The sequence below is a fragment of the Notamacropus eugenii genome, chromosome 2 (assembly GCF_028372415.1).
Source record: "Notamacropus eugenii isolate mMacEug1 chromosome 2, mMacEug1.pri_v2, whole genome shotgun sequence".
In the NCBI taxonomy this organism is placed as follows: domain Eukaryota; kingdom Metazoa; phylum Chordata; class Mammalia; order Diprotodontia; family Macropodidae; genus Notamacropus; species Notamacropus eugenii.
In genome coordinates, this window is record NC_092873.1 from 1,373,469 (window position 1) to 1,394,587 (window position 21,119).

Genomic DNA, 21,119 nt, shown 5'->3' on the forward strand with positions numbered 1-21,119 from the left:
CTTTAAAGGTAAAAAAGAAAAGAATTCAGATTTTAGTCTTATAATTTCCTAGATTATGGAACCTCCCGATCAGTTAGTAAATCTCATCATCTTACACTTTTTCTTCTTCTTTTTTTTAGTAATTTATTTGATTTTTCACATTCATTATCACAAAATTTTGGGTTCCAAATTTTCTCCTCATTTGTCCCCTCCCCCACCCCAGAACACCGAGCATTCTAATTGCCCCTATCACCAATCTGCCATCTCTTTTGTCATCCCTCCCTTCCCTTGTCCCCATCTTCTCTTTTGTCCTGTAGGGCCAGATAACTTTCTATACCCCTTTACCTGTATTTCTTATTTCCAAGTAGCAAGAACAGTACTCCACAGTTGTTCCTAATACTTTGAATTCCAACTTGTCTTCATCCCTCCCTCCCCACCCATTCCCTTTCGAAAGGCAAGCAATTCAATATAGGCCATATCCGTGTAGTGTTGCAAATGATTTCCATAATAGCTGTGTTGTGTAAGACTAACAATATTTCCCTCCATCCTATCCTGCCCCCCATTGCTTCTATTCTCTCTTTTGATCCTGTCCCTCCCCAAGAGTGTTGACTTCAAATTGCTCCCTCCTCCCATTGCCCTCCCTTCCATCATCCGCCCCCACCCTGCTTATCCCCTTATCCCCCACTTTCCTGTATTGTAACATAGGTTTTCATACCAAAATGAGTGCATTTTATTCCTTCCTTTAGCGGAATGTGATGAGAGTAAACTTCATGTTTTTCTCTTACCTCCATTCTTTTTCCCGCCACTAATAAGTCTTTTGCTTGCCTCTTTTATGAGAGATAATTTGCCCCATTCCAATTCTAACTTTCTCCTCCCAATATATTTCTCTCTCACCACTTAATTTCATTTTTTTAAGACATGATCCCATCCTATTCAATTCACTCTGTGCTGTGAGTGTGTGTGTGTGTGTGTGTGTGTGTGTAATCCCACCCACTAGCCAGATACTGAAAAGTTTCAAGAGTTACAAATACTGTCTTTCCATGTAGGAATGTAAACAGTTCAACTTTAGTAAGTCCCTTATGACTTCTCTTTGCTGTTTACCTTTTCATGCGTCTCTTCATTCTTGTGTTTGAAAGTCAAATTTTCTTTTCACCTCTGGCCTTTTCATGAAGAATGCTTGAAAGTCCCCAATTTCATTGAAAGACCATTTTTTTGCCTGAAGTATTATACTCAGTTTTGCTGGGTAGGCGATTCTTGGTTTTAGTCCTAGTTCCTTTGACTTCTGGAATATCCTATTCCATGCCCTTCGATCCCTGAATGTAGAGACTGCTAGATCTTGTGTTATCCTGATTGTATTTCCACAATACTTGAATTGTTTCTTTCTAGCTGCTTGCAATATTTTCTCCTTGACCTGGGAACTCTGGAATTTGGCCACAATGTTCCTAGGAGTTTCTCTTTTTGGATCTCTTTCAGGTGGTGTTCTGTGGATTCCTTGAATATTTATTTTGCCCTCTGGTTCTAGAATCTCCGGGCAGTTTTCCTTGATAATTTCATGAAAGATGATGTCTAGACTCTTTTTTTTGACCATGGCTTTCCGGTAGTCCCACAACTTTCAAATTGTCTCTCCTGGATCTATTTTCCAGGTCAGTTGTTATTCCAATGAGATATTTCACATTGTCTTCCATTTTTTCATTCTTTTGGTTTTGTTTTGTGATTTCTTGGTTTCTCATAAAATCATTAGCCTCCATCTGTTCCATTCTAATTTTGAAAGAACTATTTTCTTCAGTGAGCTTTTCAACCTCCTTTTCCATTTGGCTAATTCTACTTTTGAAAGCATTCTTCTCCTTATTGGCTTTTGAATCTCTTTTGCCAATTGAGTTAGCCTATTTTTCAAAGTGTTATTTTCTTCAGCATTTTTTCGGGTCTCCTTTAACAAGGTGTTGATCTGCTTTTCATGCTTTTCTTTCATTTCTCTCATTTCTCTTCCCAGTTTTTCCTCCACCTTTCTCACTTCATTTTCGAAATCCTTTTTGAGCTCTTCCATGGCCTGAGTCCAAGGTATATTTATTTTGTATGTGTGTGATACAGAAACCTTGACTTCTGTGTCTCTCCCTCATGGTAAGCATTGTTCTTCCTCATCAGAAAGGAAGGGAGGAAATATGTGCTCACCAAGAAAGTAACCTTCTATGGTAATTTTTTTCCCCTTTTCCAGGCATTTTCCCAGCCAGTGATTTGACTTCTGAGTTTTCTTTCCACTCCCACCTCGCCTCCAGATCCGCCCAGCCAGCCCTTGGGGTCTGAGATTCAAATGCTGCTTCGCAGCCTCAGGGCTTTTGGTAGGGGCGTGGCTGCTATTCAGTGTAGGATTAAGTTCAGGTGCTCAGGTAGTGGCAGGGCCTCCACATGGGACTCAGTTCCCTCAGGGGGTTTATGCTGAGACCTTCAACAATGGATCCGAGCTCCTGCCTGCTTGGGGAGCCCCAGTCCGCTGCCACCCCCGCTGCTGCCTCCCGAAGGGGCCCGAGCCATGGGGACACCCCACTCCGCTGTCGGCCACCCAAAAAGACTTTCTCACCAAACCCTTCCACCCGCACGACCCCTGGAGATTCTGTCCCTGAAGCCTGGTCGGATCTGCTCCTCTCAGTGCCGTGCAGCCAAAGCAGGGCTGGGCTATGCTCCGGGTCGGCCCTGGTGTGCAACAGACCTTTCATGTCAGGTTTTCTGGTCTCTTTGGAACAGAAATCTCGTCCACTCCATTGTTCTTTTGCTTCTGCTGCTCCAGAATTTGTTGGGAGTTCTTCTTTAGGGATATTTTGTGGGCTGTGGGTTTGGAGCTAGCATATATGCATCTTTCTAGTCCGCCATCATGACTCCTTCCCCCCTCATCATCTTACACTTAAGGAAACAGGATCTAAATGGTTAAATGCTTTGTCCAAAGTCACATAAATAGTACTTAGAAAGTCTAGGCTTACTATCTGAGCCTAGGTTATTTTCCTTCAGATTCAGGACTTCTGCCTGTCCTTGTCCATTATACCATGGAGAAATTTCCACTGAATCAAATAATCAAGATCCAAGAGTATCTTCTGGGACACATTCTTTTCAACATTACTATAAACAAGAATATTCAAAAAGGAAAAGCATACTTTGAGCAAAATATGAAATATTTTCTTAGTTTCCAATTAACATGTCATTCTCAAACTCTGGAAACACTCTAATTGATTCTTTGGAGAATGACGTGTAGATTTCTGAGAGATTATGTAGGAGAAGTCCCAAAGGAAGCATTTGGTGATATACATGAGTACAACAGAAAACATTTGATACAACTGTAAGTGTTAGGTAACAATCAAATGAAATATTTGTATGATTGTTTTGGAGGAAAAACAAATTTTCTTCAAACTCAGAAAGCTGTCATTTTGTAGAGTTTTTACAGGGTTTGTTTCACGTCCTTGTTCTTCAGGCTGTAGATCATGGGGTTCAACATGGGGAAGAGCACAGTGTAAAACGTAGAGACAATTTTGTCGCACTCCATGGAAAAGCTGGAACTTGGGTGAGAATAAATGTAGCAAATAGAGCCATAGAATTAGGTTACAGAAATCAAATGAGAATAACAGGTAGAAAAGGCTTTGAGTTGAACTTGCGCAGAGCGAATCCTCAAGATGGCAGCAATGATAAAGAGGTACGAGGCTAGGATTAGTAGAGTAGGAGTGATGACATTGGAGACCAAGAGGAAACAGAGCACCTCCTGGTAACTCTCCTTTACATTACCTATCAGCTTCACCAAGGATGGGATATCACAGAAGTCATCAATGATATTATCCCCACCGAAATTCAGAGTGAATGTATTGCTAGCAAATATGACACCATTAACAAAACCGCCAATGTTGGAAATGCCAATCAAACATATATGTAACCATCTACACATGGCCTAAGCATAGAGTAATGGATTGGAGATGGCTACATAATGGTCATATGCCATAGCAGCCAACAGGTAGCATTCACTATGTCCTAGTGCAGCTGTGAAGAAAAACTGAGAGACACATACAGCAAAGGAGATGCTCATCCTCAGAGACACAGGTCACCATGATTTTGGGAGCATAAACAGAGGAATACCAGAGATCCACAAAAGACAGATTTTCAAAGAAGAAATACATAGGTGTGTGTAGATGGAAATCTGAATAGATTAATACTATCAAAGTGAGATTCCACACCAATGTAAGAAAGTATGCCATGAGGAAAAGAACAAAAAGGATCAATTGCATCATAGGATCCTGGATGAAACGTAGCAGGACGAACTCAGTTACTGTATGGTTGTTTTTCTCCATGCCTGCAGAAGGTTTCATCTACCATGGAGAAGTGGACCAGAAGCACCATTGCCCATAGCCAGATAAAACAAATTAAAAAAGAAACATGACATTACTTCTTAAACTCTACAATCAACAAGCAGCAACATTTGCCTATCATTTAATGTTGTTATTTGGTTAAATATCAATACCAGCAGACATTTGGAATTTGGAATAGTTATTTCATTCGAAGTGGTCTTTGGTCCTCAAAATCTGCAAAGAGAGATGAAGTTCAGGTGATTCCTACCAAGATGAAATGGTTTCAAGTGCATGCCATGTCACTGACTTCATGACTATCATGCAAGGACTAGCCCAGCAACTTCAAAGAGGCTCATTACCTGCCAGCCTGAAGGGTAAAGGATGTTTTAGACACAGACATTTTCAAAAATGTCTACCAAGCAGTTGAAAGTTGTTCTATGAAATGGTGGAAAAATTGTCTACAGCAATGACATTTCCACAAAGTATAGAAATATTGGGTAGAGCATCATTTTTAATTATGCATAATTACACTATTAAACCATGAGACTATTTTTGCTTATGATTAATGGGATCCCACTAATCAGCTCTCTGTGAACCTAGTGGATCACGAAATTATGGAGCTATTACTTCGTCATTGAATCCAACTGTTTTATTCTTCAGATAAGGAAACTAAGACTCGGGAAATAGATGTGATTTGTTGAAGTTCATCTGACTCCACATTCAGTTCTCATTCCATCAAACCACAATGGCTCATATCTTTTGACCTCTTTTTATGCTAGCATGAAAGCATATATGTGTTTTTGCAAATGTCAAGAATAACAAAATTCGGGGGTAGGAGGCAAGATGGCGGAGTAGAAAGACACATATATGCTAGCTCGGAACCCACAGCCCATAAAATACCTGTGAAGAAGAACTCCCAACAAATTCGGGAGCAGCAGAAGCTACAGAATAATAGAGTGGAGGAAATTTCTGTTCCAGAGAGACCTGAAGAACTGACATGAAAGGTCCATCGCACACCCAGACCAGAGCAGAGCCCAGCCCTGCCTTGGCCACACAGCACCAAAAGGAGATGATTCTAGCGAGCTTCAGGGAGAGAATCTCCAGCGACCGCACAGGTCCCTCCACCCACAGATGGCAAAGGTCAGTGAGAGGGTCTTTTCAGCTCATCAAGAGGGGAGTGGGGTGTCCCCATAGCTCGGGTTCCCTCGGGAGGCACAAGCGGAGGTGGCAGCAGACAGGGACTCCTAAAGCAGGCAGGAGCTCTGATCCATTGTTGAAGGTCTCAGCATAAACCCCCTGAGGGAACTGAGTCCCATGTGGAGGCCCTGCCACTACCTGAGCACCTGAACTTAATCCTACACTGAATAGCAGCCACGCCCCTACCAAAAGCCCTGAGGCTGCGAAGCAGCATTTGAGTCTCAGACCCCAAGGGCTGGCTGGGCGGATCTGGAGGCGAGGTGGGTGTGGAGAGGACACTCAGAAGTCAAGTAACTGGCTGGGAAAATGCCCAGAAAAGGGGGAAAAAAAATAAGACCACAGAAGGTTACTTTCTTGGTGAGCAGATATCTCCTCCCTTCCTTTCAAAAGAGTAAGAATAATGCTTACCATCAGGGAAAGACATAGAAATCAAGGCTTCTGTATTCCAAACATACAAATAAATATTCAATGGGCTCAGGCCATGGAAGAGCTCAAAAAAGATTTTAAAAATCAAGTCAGAGAGGTGGAGGAAAAACTGGGAAGAGAAATGAGAGAGATCCAAGAAAAGCATAAAAATCAGCTCAACATCTTGCTAAAGGAGACCCGAAAAAATGCTGAAGAAAATAACACCTTGAAAAATAGGCTAACTGAACTGGCAAAAGAGGTTCAAAAAGCCAATGAGAAGAAGAATGCTTTCAAAAGCAGAATTAGCCAAATGGAAAAGGAGGTTGAAAAGCTCACTGAAGAAAATAGTTCTTTCAAAATTAGAATGGAACAGATAGAGGCTAGTGACTTTATGAGAAACCAATAAATCACAAAACAAAACCAAAAGAATGAAAACATGGAAGATAATGTGAAATATCTCACTGGAAAAACAACTGACCCGGAAAATAGATTCAGGAGAGACAATTTAAAAATTATGGGACTACGTGAAAGTCAGAATCAAAAAAAGAGCCTAGGCATCATCTTTCATGAAATTATCAAGAAAAACTGCCCTAATATTCAAGAACCAAAGGGCAAAGTAAGTATTCAAGGAATCCACAGATCACCACCTGAAAGAGATCCAAAAAGAGAAACTCCTAGGAACATTGTGGCCAAATTCCAGAGTTCCCTGGTCAAGGAGAAAATATCGCAAGCAGCTAGAAAGAAACAATTCCAGTATTGTGAAAATACAATCAGGATAACACAAGATCCAGGACCTTCTACAGCAAGCGATCGAAGGGTGTGGAATATCATATTCCAGAAGTCAAAAGAACTAGGACTAAAATCAAGAATCACTTACTCAGAAAAACTGAGTATAGTACTTCAGCGGAAAAAATGGTCTCTCAATGAAATAGAGGGCTTTCAAACATTTTTAATGAAAAGATCAGAGCTGAAAAGAAACTTTGACTTTCAAACACAAGAATGAAGAGAAGCATGAAAAGGTGAACAGCAAAGAGAAGTCATAAGGGACTTACTAAAGTTGAACTGTTTACATTCCTACATGGAAAGACAATATTTGTAACTCTTGAAACTTTTCAGTACCTGGGTGGTGGGTGGGAATTACACACACACCCCCACACACACACACACACACACACACACACACACACACACACAGCACAGAGTGAATTGAATAGGATGGGATCATATCTTAAAAAAATGAAATTAAGCAGTGAGAGAGAAATATATTGGGAGGAGAAAGGGAGAAATGGAATGGGGCAACTTATCTCTCATAAAAGAGGCAAGCAAAAGACTTTTTAGTGGAGGGAAAAAGAAGGGAAGTGAGAGAAAAACATGAAGTTTACTCTCATCACATTCCACTAAAGGAAGGAATAAAATGCACACTCATTTTGGTATGAAAACCTATCTTACAATACAGGAAAGTGGGGGAGAAGAGGATAAGCAGAGTGAGGGGGCTGATGGAAGGGAGGGCAATGGGAGGAGGGAGCAATTTGAAGTCAGCCCTCTTGGGGAGGGACAGGATCAAAAGAGAGAACAGAAGCAATGGGGGGCAGGACAGGATCGAAGGAAATATAGTTATTCTTACACAACACGACTATTATGGAAGTCACTTGCAAAACTACACCGATATAGCCTATATTGAATTGCTTGCCTTTGCAAAGGGAATGGGTGGGGAGGGAGGGATGAAGAGAAGTTGGAACTCAAAGTTCTAGGAACAACTATCGAGTTCTGTTCTTGCTACTAGGAAGTAAGAAATGCAGATAAATGGATATAGAAAGTTATCTGGCCGTACAGGACAGAAGAGAAGATGGGGACAAGGGAAGTGAGGGATGATAGAAGAGAGGGCAGATTGGTGATAGGGGCAATTAGAATGCTCGGTGTTTTGGGGTGGGGGAGGGGAGAAATGGGGAGAAAATTTGGAACCCAAAATTTTGTGAAAATGAATGTTGAAAACTTAAATAAATAAATTTACACTAAAAAAGTAAAAATAAAAAAGAATAACAAAATTCCAGTATCTGAGGGTGGAAAAAGCCTTCATAGGGCATCATCAGAGCTACTCATCAGTGCAACTGACAGGACTTCTCAAGGCGACCAATCTAAGAGGTACTTATCTAGCTTGATTACTTCCAGGATCAAAGAAATTGTTTTATTATTTGAAATCAGAGTGCATATTCTGCATTGTGCTTAGGACTGAAATGAAGGAAGTTCATTCTGTAAAAGAGGCTTCTAGCTCATTCCTATCACCTCTCCCACTAATTGAAAATAATTCAAACTAATGAAATTGTACCCCATCATCCTCATCTTCATCCTCCTCACCATCATTATCTTCATCATGCATGTTGGTGTAATGTTTGGAGTATTATGCTGGTAGGGCAGTTAGGTTGCAGAGTGCATAGAGTTCCAGGCCTGTAGTCAGGGAGACTCATCTTCCAGAATTCAAATTTGGCCTCAGACATTTACAAGTCATTTAACCCTATTTTCCTAAGTTTCCTCATCTGTAAAATGAGCTGGAAATGGAAATGGTAAACCACTCTAGTTTAACTGTTAAGAAAACCATGAATGGGGTCATGAAGAGACAGACATAACCGAAAATTAACTGAATATCAATACTGTACTTGTAGTCAATCAGACATGGGATTATCCATGTCTGATACTAGTAATGTCTCCCTTAGGCAAGTATATATGTGTATGCGTGTGTTTGTGTGTGTGTCTGTGTGTCTGTGTGTGAAACAAGCAATTCCTTTATCTACTCTGCCACATAGCTTGAATGTTTCTTCTCACCACCTCATATTCCATTTCCATAACTTCTTTCATTCCAAATCTTAGCTTTACAGGAAGTCTTTTCTGCTTCCCCCTAACTTCTAGTGCCTTCTCTCAGCTTACCTTCCATCCATTCTGTATAGGTAGTGTATTTAGCTATTTATTTATTTTTCCCACAAGATTTTAAGCAACTTGAGAATAGTATCTATCTTTGTCTTTGTAGCCCCTACACTTACCACATCAACTAAAGTGTTTCAACCCTAATTCCAGCTCTGGATGGGTAGAAGGACTTCTCATTCTAAGAGTTCCACATGTTACTGAAATCCTTCATGTATTTTCAATCATACCAGATTTCCCAAACGAAACCTTTTTTTTTTTTACATAGGTAATTTCATTTTCACAATAGCTCCATAAGGGAGATGGTGACTTCATAAGGAGACCTTTAAAACTACATGGTACTTTGGGGGAAGAAAAGGCATTTACTTGATCTTTATGTTGGTACTTTTAAACAGGTATGAAGATATTCAGGCAGATATGAGGCTGACTATGGTTCATAAGCCCTAAATTCAAATCCCCCCTCAGACATTTATCAGCTACGTCAACTTTGGCAAGTGACTTATCGTCTCTCCCTACTTCAGTCTCCTCATCTGTAAACGAAAGAGATTAGACTAAGAGTTTAATCAAGACCTTCAAATTACCTTTCTGATCTAAATATCTGATAAGTATATGACAAGGTTTAACCAAGGGCAATTCGAAAAAGCAAACAAACGGTACCTGGTTGCTGGAAGCTCTGGACAAAGGAACATAAGCACCACTTTGATCCAAGCATATGGTTTCCTCTGCACTTTACCAAATGCAATTGCAAAAACCACAAGCAGATAGGTTATACTGTCACTTGGCAATGAATCAGGCTTTGACCCTATGAAGCAGTCCATAAATGCAACCTTCATGTGACTAAGAGATAGAGTTCATTTTGGTAGTTGGAATCCCCTCTCTTCTGACAGTTTATCAAACTCCTTGGTAATCTAGGCTAGTCACTCTCTAAGTGAAGCATGAGATTATAGAGGCATAACTCACTGCACTTTCTCATGGAAAATATAGAATAATAAAGATACTCTTCAAGACCTTTCACCTATTCTACCCTGTTGTTATTCAATCATTTTAGTCATGTTCCACTCTTTGTGACCCCATGGTGGGGTTTTCTTGCAAAGATATCAGATTAGTTTGAGATTTTCTTCTCCACCTCATTTTAGAGATGAGGAAACTGAGGCAAATGGGGTTAAGTGAATTATTCAAGATCATACAGTGGATATCTGATGCCGAATTTGAACTCAGATCTTCCTGACTCCAGGCCCAGCAGTGTGAAACCCAGCTGTCACCTTAATGCACACATTTTAAAGGTCAGAATAATTCTCATAAACAGTGAATTACTAAATGTTTTTAACAATCTCCTATTTTTCTCATAATTGCTGTATGAGGTAGGTAACACAAATATTTTTAATGCTGATCAGCGTATCAGAAAAATGAGACCCTTAAAAGTGAAGTGACTTACCTCGTTTCACACAGGTAGTGTCACAGTAGGGAAAATGTATATTTCCAGTTGTATAGTAGAAAAAATGCCTGGGTTTGGAGACATGAGGTAGGATTCAAATACCATCTCAGTAATTTTCGCGCTCCTGGTGATCTCTGACAAGTCACTTAACCTCTCCATTTATCATTTCTCTCACCTATAAAGAACTCAGATATCCTCTAAAGCTCTCCATAAATAGATCTCTGATGTGATGCTTAGTGTAATATCTTTATAACAGATTTTCGAGCCTCAGTTTTTCCCCTTTCAAGTACATTTTTTCATTTTATGTTTAGTAAAAATCAATGTTCCCTTCGTCCTCCCATTGGAAAACAGTGTCTTGTAATAGACGGAAAGAAAAACAATTTTTGTGAGTTTTGTTTTGGTTTGTTTAGTCATTTTTCAGTTGTGTCTAACTCTTGACTCCTTTGGGGATTTTCTTGGCAAAGATACTGGAATAGATTGATATTTCCTTCTCCAGCTCATTTTACAAATAGGGAAGCTGAGGCAAACAGAGCATAGTGACACTCTTAGGGTCACATGTCTACCAAGTGTCTGAAATCAGATTTAGAATTCAGGGAGATGAGTCTTCCTGATTCCAAGCCCAGTCCTCTATCTATTGAGCCACATAGCTGCCGAGTTTCTGCAACGGTCATGTCCGAAAAATAAAACTTTCACTTATAGCCCGATTCTATCTTTCTCCATTCTGTTAGGAAAAGGGTAGAAAGTTTCATTATCTGTCCTCTAATTCAGTATTCTCAGCCTGAATAATCTTGCTCACACAGTGAACATGTGACTCTTCTGATCACTAGTACTCCATGGTTCCTTTCTTCTTCTAAAATCTAAACTTCTCTATCTGGCATTCAAAATCTTCCACAATGTGAGGTGGCCTTCCTATATGACTTTCCCTTATCTCTCCTCCCTACACTATAAGTACCAGAGGGAAATTCTGCTCCCTAACACTCACTGCCATCCCACTCCTCCGTGTCTTTGCTTTTCTTCTTCTCTGTGCCTGCAATGCCCTACCTTCCTCCAATCTCCTGCTGAATCCAAGCCCTTCCGTTAAAGTCTAATTCATATGTCATCTTTTCCCATAAATCCTTCTCTGATATCTCAGGCTATGAGGACTCATTTTATTTTATGTCCTAAAATACGAATGATGTGATACTGTTTTGATAACCTGTGCTTTTTTCTTACCTTGCTACACAAAACTGAAGGCAAGTACCTAGTCTTAATATATATCTCTTCTCAAGTGCCTATCACGGTGCTCTGCAGCTAATAGATAACCAGGAACTATATTTCATTTGCTATAGTTTATTGCTCTGTCTTTGAGGCTAGGAGAGATAACGTTAAATGATTAAGGAAGGACTGGATTTGGAATCAGAATGATGTGGATTCAAGTCCCGCCATTGACTCATACTAGCTATACAACACTGAGCAAGTGCTTAGTCTTGTAGGACCTTCCAGCTACTCTCTAACGCTATAGGGTCTAAAAAAGTTGCCAGCCTGAAAGAAGAAAGGAAGTTCCTACACTTGAAGCTTTTTGAATGAATAAAACCACAGACAATTCAGACGTGCCCCTCCACCCTACACCACTGTCCCAGAAAGTAATAAGTCTTAGCAGAGTTATGGTATCTGGCGCAGATTTTTTTCATATGGTACACTTTTTTCTATTATTTTCTTTGATATTTTTGACTTTTTTCAAATTAATTTTATTGTTTTTTTATAGTTCAGTAATATGACTTTTGGTGATTTAATTTGGACGGCATTGATGGGGAGGATGGATGAAAAAAAGAAAATGATAATTCCACTGTATATTTTAAAGAAAGATAAAGTTGTGCATAGTCTACTTGAAGCTTCATGTGAAAATATTTTTTATTGTACTATGTTTGGGAAATGCTTATTTTATTCCATGAATTAAAAATAAATAAAAAAATAAATTTAAAAAATATGCTTAGCCAGAAAATTTTGGTTGAAATAATTACTTTCCTTCCAAAGTCATCCTAGAATGAACTTAAGCAATCATTCATAAGCCTAGAATAAAAGCATCTATCTCTTTCTCCTTTTTTTGTATGTTGGAGCACTTTGCGAATTCCTTTCCCCTCCCACTGGGGCCACATAGAAAGTGTGTTGTCACTTGGGGAGCTCTGAAGTGTGTCTGCTTGTCTCTGGCTAGGCCAAAAGCTGGAAGCCCAATGTAACAGATATCTCTACTTGGGAATAATGGTACGAGGAACTCATTCCATGTGATAGTTTCAGGCCTCATATACTGTTCGGATTGAAAATCTGCCTCCTTGTTTATCTTTTACCTATGGAGTTTTGTCAGATCAAATTGAAAAACTGGGTTGGGCACAACCTGTTAGACATGGACACTAGCCATGCTTTATGACTTCCAGACCAGCCTTTACAAAGCCTTCTTGTTCAAGAGACTTCACTCCAACAGTTGGCACCAGTTCAATTCCCATTGCCTGCATGAGTCAGTTTTCACTCTCATCTTTTCCCATTAGTTCTTTCACTCTGAAATTACTTCCCACATACATTGTATAAATCTTCTAAGTACAGTTATTTTATTGCTGTCATTGGAATATGGCCTTCCCGGTGCAGCAGAGAATATTTGTCTTTCTTTCTTTGTATCCCCAAATCTTAGCATAACGTCTAGAATAGCTTTTGTTGTTGTATCATCATTTCAGTTGCTTGATTTTCTGTGACCCCATGGACCTCTGTTCATGGGGTTTTCCTGGCAAAGGAACTAGAATGGTTGATTATTTCCATCTCTAGCAGCAAACAAAGGTTGAGGGACTTGGCCAAGGTCACACAGCTAGGAAGTTTCTCAAGGCTGGATTTGAACTCAGGTCTTCCAGACTCCAAGCTCAGAGTTTTATCCACTAATCCGCCTAGCTATCCTTTATTGCTAATAAATGTTCATTTACTAGATTGAATATCTAGGGTTTATCTTCTATCTCAGAAGAGTTCTGCTTTGTAGCAGTATTTAGCATGGTTCCTGGTCTATAGTAAATGCTATATAAATACACATAGATTAAATGTTTGAAATTTCCAAATAACTGATTAAAGAATCTCTGCTTAATGATAGCACTTCAGTGCCTTAAACAGTCCAGGTGCTTAATGAATGTGCATGGAAGTCATTTGACTTAATTTAATAGTTATAAGGAAGAAATAACAAATGTTCCTAAGTGTTGGTGAAGTGGTAATATGTCCCTCAGAGAAGCACAGATCTTGTCCTCCTCTCTCTCTCTCTCTGGGTTCTTCAAATTCTTGGGATCGCCCTAGTTTGAAAATGAACTCAAACTCTTAGGATACAAAGCTTACCTTCATCCAAACCTAGGGTGGCAGGAAAAAGTCTGGAACAAAGTAAGGAACAGTAGAATGGAATTCTACAATTATAGTTCTATGTCTCCTACTAAACGGTTGTGTGATCTTCAGAGAGTAACTATCCCTCTATGGTCAAAGAATCCCTATATGTAAAATAACAAGTTTGGATTAGATTGGAGGTTCTTAACTTTTACACAAGAAATGTGTAAGGGAGTCTCCATTCTGCTGCTCTGGGGGAGCTTATGTACGGCCTTCTCACAATGTTTTTCTTTTTTTTTTTTTGTAATGCAGGTACTACATAGAATTACAGAGGAAAACAATTATATAAAATAGTAACGTGTCAAGGTTATTTTAAAAGAAATACTTTATTATATATAGCAGTAAGTCCAATAAGTACAGTGATTTCAAGATAGTGTTGAACGTAAATAGGATTTTGAGACACGAATCAACTGTAATGGGATATGAATATATATGTGATTTCCATTGGTGAGAAAACCAATATTGGTAATATTACTGTGTTTTGTTGCCTAAAGACAAAACTGAAAGAAGTTAAATTTCAATTATATGTTAGTGAAAATATAGTTTTATTTTTTTCTATTCAAATTTACAGATCCCCTGAAATCTGTTCATAGATACCAGATTAAGAAGCTTGAATTATCAATTTCCTACAGTCCCTTCCAGTTGTGATAACTGTATGTTCTACGGTGCGGTGGACAGAACTTTTCTTAAATTCACATCCACCTTCACATACTTGCTTGCTGTGTGACCCTGGACAAGTCACTTAATCCTATTTGCCTCAGTTTCTTATCTACAAAAAAGGTTGGTGAAGGAAAGGGTAAACCACTCCAATGTCTCTGACAGGAAAACCCCAAATGGGGTCATGAAGAGTTAGGCATGACAGAAACTGCTAAACGACAGCATGTTTTAAAGACATATGTATATCTATGTTTGTGTGTGTGTGTGTGTGTGTGTGTGTGTGTGTGTATATACACCTGTGTTTGTATGTGATTTCACACACTATTCATATAATCACACAACCTTGTGAGAAGGGGACCAATTAAGTTAAGTAGGGTTTCTTTTCCCTGCAATAAATGATCAAAATTATGGGATTTGTATTTGTTTCCTTGCTTTCCCATAGTGTTTTTTTCCTTATTTTCTTCTTTGCTTTTTCCATTCCTTTCCTTCTTCATTCTTCCCTTTATTCCTTCTCTCCTTCCTCTCTCCTCATTTGCTGTCCTTCTGTACATGCTTCCCTACCACCGTTCTTTTCCTTCTTTCTTTTTTCCTTCCTTCCTTCCTTCCTTCCTTCCTTCCTTCCTTCCTTCCTTCCTTCCTTCCTTCCTTCCTTCCTTCCTTCCTTCCTTCTTATATTTTTCTGGGAATTCTTATTTTTTTTATTTATCATCACTGTGAATATAAATTTACTGACACAATCATTGTTTTTTTCAACCTACTCTTGGTTGGAAAGCCAAATTCCTAAGACACATGTAAACTAGATCAAATGCTGTATGAGCTGGTACCTGAGAGCATTAGGGTTTGGTGCACATAGTTTAGCCCTTAATGCGCCAATTTCACCACTATTGAGTTTATAATATGCTTGAGGACACAGAATTCTGATGCTGGAAGAAAGGAATGGACGTTTAGTATTTACTTTTCAACCAAAGCTCTTGGGGTAGCAAAGTGGAATGAATAAATCATCTGGAATCAGAACACCCAAATTTGAATTATTACTCCACCACTTGCTTGCAGTTTGACCACGTTTTCTTATCCATAAAAGGAAAGGCTTAGATGAGATGGCTTCCAAGTTCCCTTACAAACTAAATTTGTGATCTCATGAACTTGCTAGTGATGATGCCTGAACAGAAAAGGAAAGTTGGTACTTATGTGATTTCAAGCATTGTATCAGGCCTTTGCAAGAGAAAGCTGGTGTCAGCTGTGTGGGAACAGAGCTGGCACCTCAGCTGGCACCTCAACTCACACTTTGTAGGCAGCTACGTTTATTATTCTCCAAACAGCTTATCACCTTCTGTTGCACGAACAAAAACAACAAAACATATACAGTATCTCTATCCCTGGATGACACAATTTACCAGAAAGCTAACCAGAGTGTCATTCCAATGCAGCCTTATCCTGCTGATCCTTGAATCTTTTATACATGCTTTGGGCTCTTCAGTGTCTCAAGTCACACACTAGTAACTCTCTTGACCTGGGAGTTCTTGGGTATGGCAATTAAAACAAATTTCTTGTTGCTAATGTTGGTTTCATTTAATTCCATAGAAGAAGCGGGGGGGGGGGGGTGTCACACCAGGGAATCATGCTCTTCAAAATTAATTCATTCATGACTCTTTTCTTTAATCAGAAGTAGAAAATGCAGAAAAGTAAGAATAACAATGAGCTCCCATTGCACCAAAGCTGAAATTGTAAATTGGGATTAAGATAGGGGATACTTCTCCTCAAATGCAGGGGACACAGCTTCTCAAGACATTTCAGGGACCTGTCAATTCCCTACTTTTGTTAACATGACTAAGAGAAAAAGGAAGAAATCTAGACTGTAGAAACAAGAAGGAGCAAGGTGAAATATTTTAATTCATTTGAAAACTACTTGGCCTCTGTCTGATAAACTAATTGTCCAAAATTAATATATAAGAAGGGTTGCTAAAGCCATGATGTCCATTTCTGTTGCGCTTTAAAGTTTCTGATGTATTATCAGTTCAATTCCTCACATGTATTAGTGCCAACTGTATGGTAAGTACTATACAAGGAAACCATGAAAATTAAGAGCCAGGGGCTCGGGGAGGTAGATAATCATTTTAGTGACTACAGTATTCCAGGAACTTTGCTAAGCATTGTATAGATATAATTTCAACTGTCTTCATACTGTAAGTTAGAGACTATTATAATCCCCATTTCACAAGTGAGAAAACTGAGGTAAACAATGGGTAATTTGCCAGGGTAACACAAGTAGAAAGTGTCTGAAACTGTTTTTGACTCAGGTATTCCTGAATCTAGGCCCAGTGCTTTGTCCACTGTACCACCTAGATGTTATACACTGCACTGAAAGAAACTGAAAATTCTTCCCACTCTTAAAAAGTTCTCACCCAAAAGGAACACAATAGGCTTATTTGGGTGGAAGTGTGGAGTTGGGGGTAGAATTAGTGATTTCTCTCACTGGATGTCTTTAAGCTAAAACTTGAAAGTCCCTAGGCAGGTACAACACATAACGTATCATTGTTCAGTGGGTTGGACTAGATGTCTTCTGAAGTCCTTTCCGACTTTGTTATTCCTCATTAAAGTGGGCATCCCCTGGTTATTTCTTAAACAGGCCTATTCATTGAATAGGTATTACCTCACCATGAGTGAGTATCTGCATAGGCTTTGGCCTAAAGGTCTCCCAGTGCATCCTGGGAGCAGTCATGCTGATGAATACCTTGTCACTGTATTCAGATGACTGTATAAGACAAGTGAGCCTGGTGAACTTGTACAGCCTTCCCTCCCTCAAAACAAAGTCAAGTCCAAGTCATGTCATCATTTCTCTGATGGCATGGTCTTCTTTGGCAAAGAAAACAAATACACAATTCCAAGTAGAATCCGAATCTGGGAATCAGGAATAGGACAATGAAGAATGCTAGTGTGTATCTTCTGCATATTCTGAGAGTCATCAATTTTTTTTTTTTACTTTTGTGGGGATTTTGTCTTTTATTTTTAAATTTTTTTGTTTATTTTAGTTCTCAACATTCATTTCCACAAGATTTTGATGTCCAAATTGTCTCTCCATCTTTCCCCCTCCCATACAAGACAGTGTGCATTCTGATTGCCCCTTCCCCCAATCTGCTCTCTCGTTTTTAACACCCCTCCCTTCCTTTATCTCCATGTCCTCTATTTTCTTGTAGGGCAAGATAGATTTCTATACATCATTACTGGATATCTAATTTCCCAGTTCCGTGTAACAACAATTTTTAACATTTGCTTTTAAAACTTTGAGTTTCGACTTCCCTCTCTTCCCTACCCACCTATACATGCAAAGTTATGCAAAAGACTTCCATACAATTCATTTTGTAAAAGACTGACTATATTCCCCTCCATCCTATCCTGTCCCCCATTTATTCTATTCTGTCTTTGAATCCCATCACTCCTCAAAAGTGTTCACTTCTAATTACCCCTCCTCCCATTTGCCCTCTCTTCTATCATCCCCTCACATCCCGCTTATTCACTTCTCCCCTATTTTCTCATACTGTAAGATAGATTTTCATAACAAATTGAGTGTGCATGTTATTCCCTCCTTAAGATAAATGTTATGAGAGTAAGTTTCACTTTTCCCATCACCTCCACTTTTTTCCCTCTATTGAAAAACTTTTTCCTTGACTCTTTTATATGACAAATAATTTGCCCCATTTGATTTCTCCCTTTCTCCTCCAAACATATTCCTCTCTCATCCCTTAATTTTATTTTTTAGACACTATCCCTTCTTATTCAACTTACCCTGTGCCTTCTGACTATATGAATATACTGTCTCCAACTTCCCTAATACTGAGAAAAATATCAAGGGTTAAAAATGTTATCTTTCTATGTAGGAATGTATACAGTTCAACTTTAACAAGTCCCTTAAGATTTCTTTTTCCTACTTACATTTTCATGCTTCTCTTAGTTCTTGTGCTTGAAAGTAAAATTTTCTATTCGTCTCTGTTTTTTTCATCAAGAATGCTTGAAAGTCCTCTATTGCATTGAATGACCATTTTTTCCCCTGAAATATTACACTCAATTTTGCTGGGTAGTTGATTCCTGGTTTTAATCTTATTTCCTCTGACTTCTGGAATATCATATTTCAAGCCCCTCCATCCCTTAATATAGAAGCGGCTACCTGTCCTGATTGTATTTCCCCAACTCTTGAATTGTTTCTTTCTGGCTGTTTACAATATTTTCCCCTTGACCTGGGAGCTCTGGAATCCGTCTACAATATTCCTAAGAGTTTTCCTTTTGGAATTTCGTTCTCGATGCAATCGGTGGATTCTTTTAATATTTATTTTACCCTTTGTTTCTAGAATATCAGAGCAGTTTTCCTTAATAGTTTCCTGAAAGATGACCCTAAATCTAGTGACAAATGACAATTACCTCATCTGAAAAAAAGTGTAATCAGACATAATCTGGCCTTCTTAATGACAGAGACTATGAAGTTAAATTCACAAAATGAAGGTGAAAGTCATATATCTCTCAATTATTTCTGAAATTACACATGGGAAAGAATAGGATTTATTTCCATTATTTCCATTTCTTATTAAAATATTTTTATTTGTAAGTAAATTCTCCATTGGCTGCTAGGTGGCACAATGGATAGTACCAGGCCTGGAGTCAGGAGCACTCATTCTCACGAGTTTAATTTGGCCTCAGATACCTACTAGCTGTGTGACCCTGGTCATTGAACTCTCTTTGCCACACTTTTTCGTTTACAAAATAATCTGGAGAAAGAAATGACAAACCACTGCAGTATTTTTTCCAAGAAAACACAAATGCAGTCATGGAGAGGAAGACATAAAAAAAAAATAACACAAAAGCAACAAATTCTTCATATGTAAACATGAACAAAGAGAGAAATAAAAAAAATTGTGTATCTGGGAGTCAGGAAAAGTAGATCAAGGATGAAAGAACAAATGATATGTTAGTTTATCACTTAAAGTATGCCTCCATACTTTGTGAGCCTTTGAAGTTTTGAGAGTGTGTCTTAAAAACTAATACCACAAAGATATTTGCAAATTGATAACTCCACCTGACCATCATTGCAATTGATCATTTCACTCTCTCAGAATGAATAATCATTTATTCTTTGCCATTAGGGCCTCATGGCATACCAACAAAAGGTTTGGACAAAAGGAATGTGGTTTTCGTATTCTTTGTGTTAGAAAGTACAATGGACTTCAAGTTGAAGGACCTAAGTCAAAGTCCTGAAGTCAGAATCCCAACTCTCAAACTCATTAATTGAATGATTATGAAACAAGCCACATTTTTTTTTCTGAGCTCTAGTTACCTCACTTATAAATGTATTAGGAGCAATAATGACCATGTTACCAAACTTTCAAGCATCTTGGGAAGGAAATAATTTATAAACTGTGAAAGTCTTATACAGATATGTATATATTTATGTATACATGCGTACACATATATACATATTATATAAACGTATACATATATGTATGTGAATACACAAAGAATTTATGACAACTACAGTAATGCGATAATTCTGTAGGAGTTTCTTAGACCAATCAATATGAAAATCCATCAGTGATTTGGTGGAGTAATCTTATAGATACGTGACAAATTATTTGATACAGTTGGAAGGATGATATAGTACATAGAGTGCTGTGCTTGGAGCCAGGAAGTATAGGTCCAAAACCAATATGTGATGATAAACTATCTGTCTGACATTGGCCAAGTCACTTTACCACTAGGTTCATCAATCTCCCTATGATAGATGTATTGATAATACAGAGATGGAATGAAATTGCAGTAGAATTAGAAAACAAAAAATTATCTCAAGATCACAGATCAAAGAACATTATGAGAAGAATACATAGAAAATCAGAAAAAAAATTCAGTGTTTCATTGATATCAATAGCTAATCCTTTTCAAGAAATATCAGTTCTACAATTTGGGATTATAGCATGACCACAACTCCTATGAAATTACACAGACATAGACAAAAAAAAATATTTCTCAAGGAATTTTACATGTACAGAAACTTAATCATGCATTTATGTTTTTGGTTAGTCAGTAGTTACAAGCAACTAATTTGCTAATAACCATTTTGGCTTTTTTATACTTTCGCCATTATAATATATCTCCTAGTTTATTTGTTAGTTTGTTTTTTTCTCTTCTCTTGAAAGTGATGAATTCATTTGAAGATCTGAGCGACACGCATAGTATTAGGGACATTCTCAGTTCAATTACTAGTTGGCTAAGGAAATTGATAGTGACTTATGTAAGGTCCGGGATTTCTCACCCAATGACAAATAACTTCTGCATAATGTTGATAATAAATAATAAATGTCCTAAGAGTTGGACAATCTTTCAGAATCCCTTAAACAACTACAAACTTTGTTCGACTCTCTCAAAGTCCATTGAATTTCTGATACCAGACAAAATCAAGGCAAAAACCAGATTTTTAAATTCATCTCACTTTTTTAAGATATCAAATTAATTTTTAGTTTTCAACTTTCACTTCCATAAGATTTTGAGTTTTAAATTTCCTCTCCCTGACTTTCCTCCCCCCTCACAAGATGGAATGCAATATGATATAGGCTCTACTTATAAATTCCTATTAAATATATGTTCACATTTGTCATGATGTAAAGAGGAATTAACACTAATTGGAGGAAACAAAGAAAACAAGAAAAGAAAAGGAGAGCAAATAGTATGCTTCCATCTGCATTCACACTCCAAAATTTTTCTCTGGATATGAATAGCATTTTCCATTGTGTTTTGGGGTTGTCTTGGATCCTTGCATTGCTGAGTGCTAAGTCTATCAAAAACAA

General features: G+C 38.3%; 1 pseudogene; it reads right to left on the reverse strand.

Annotated features, from left to right (window-relative positions):
- Positions 1-3,376: 3,376 nt before the first annotated feature.
- Positions 3,377-4,301, reverse strand: LOC140522032 (olfactory receptor 9G19-like; annotated as a pseudogene).
- Between the last annotated feature and the right edge of the window lie 16,818 nt (positions 4,302-21,119).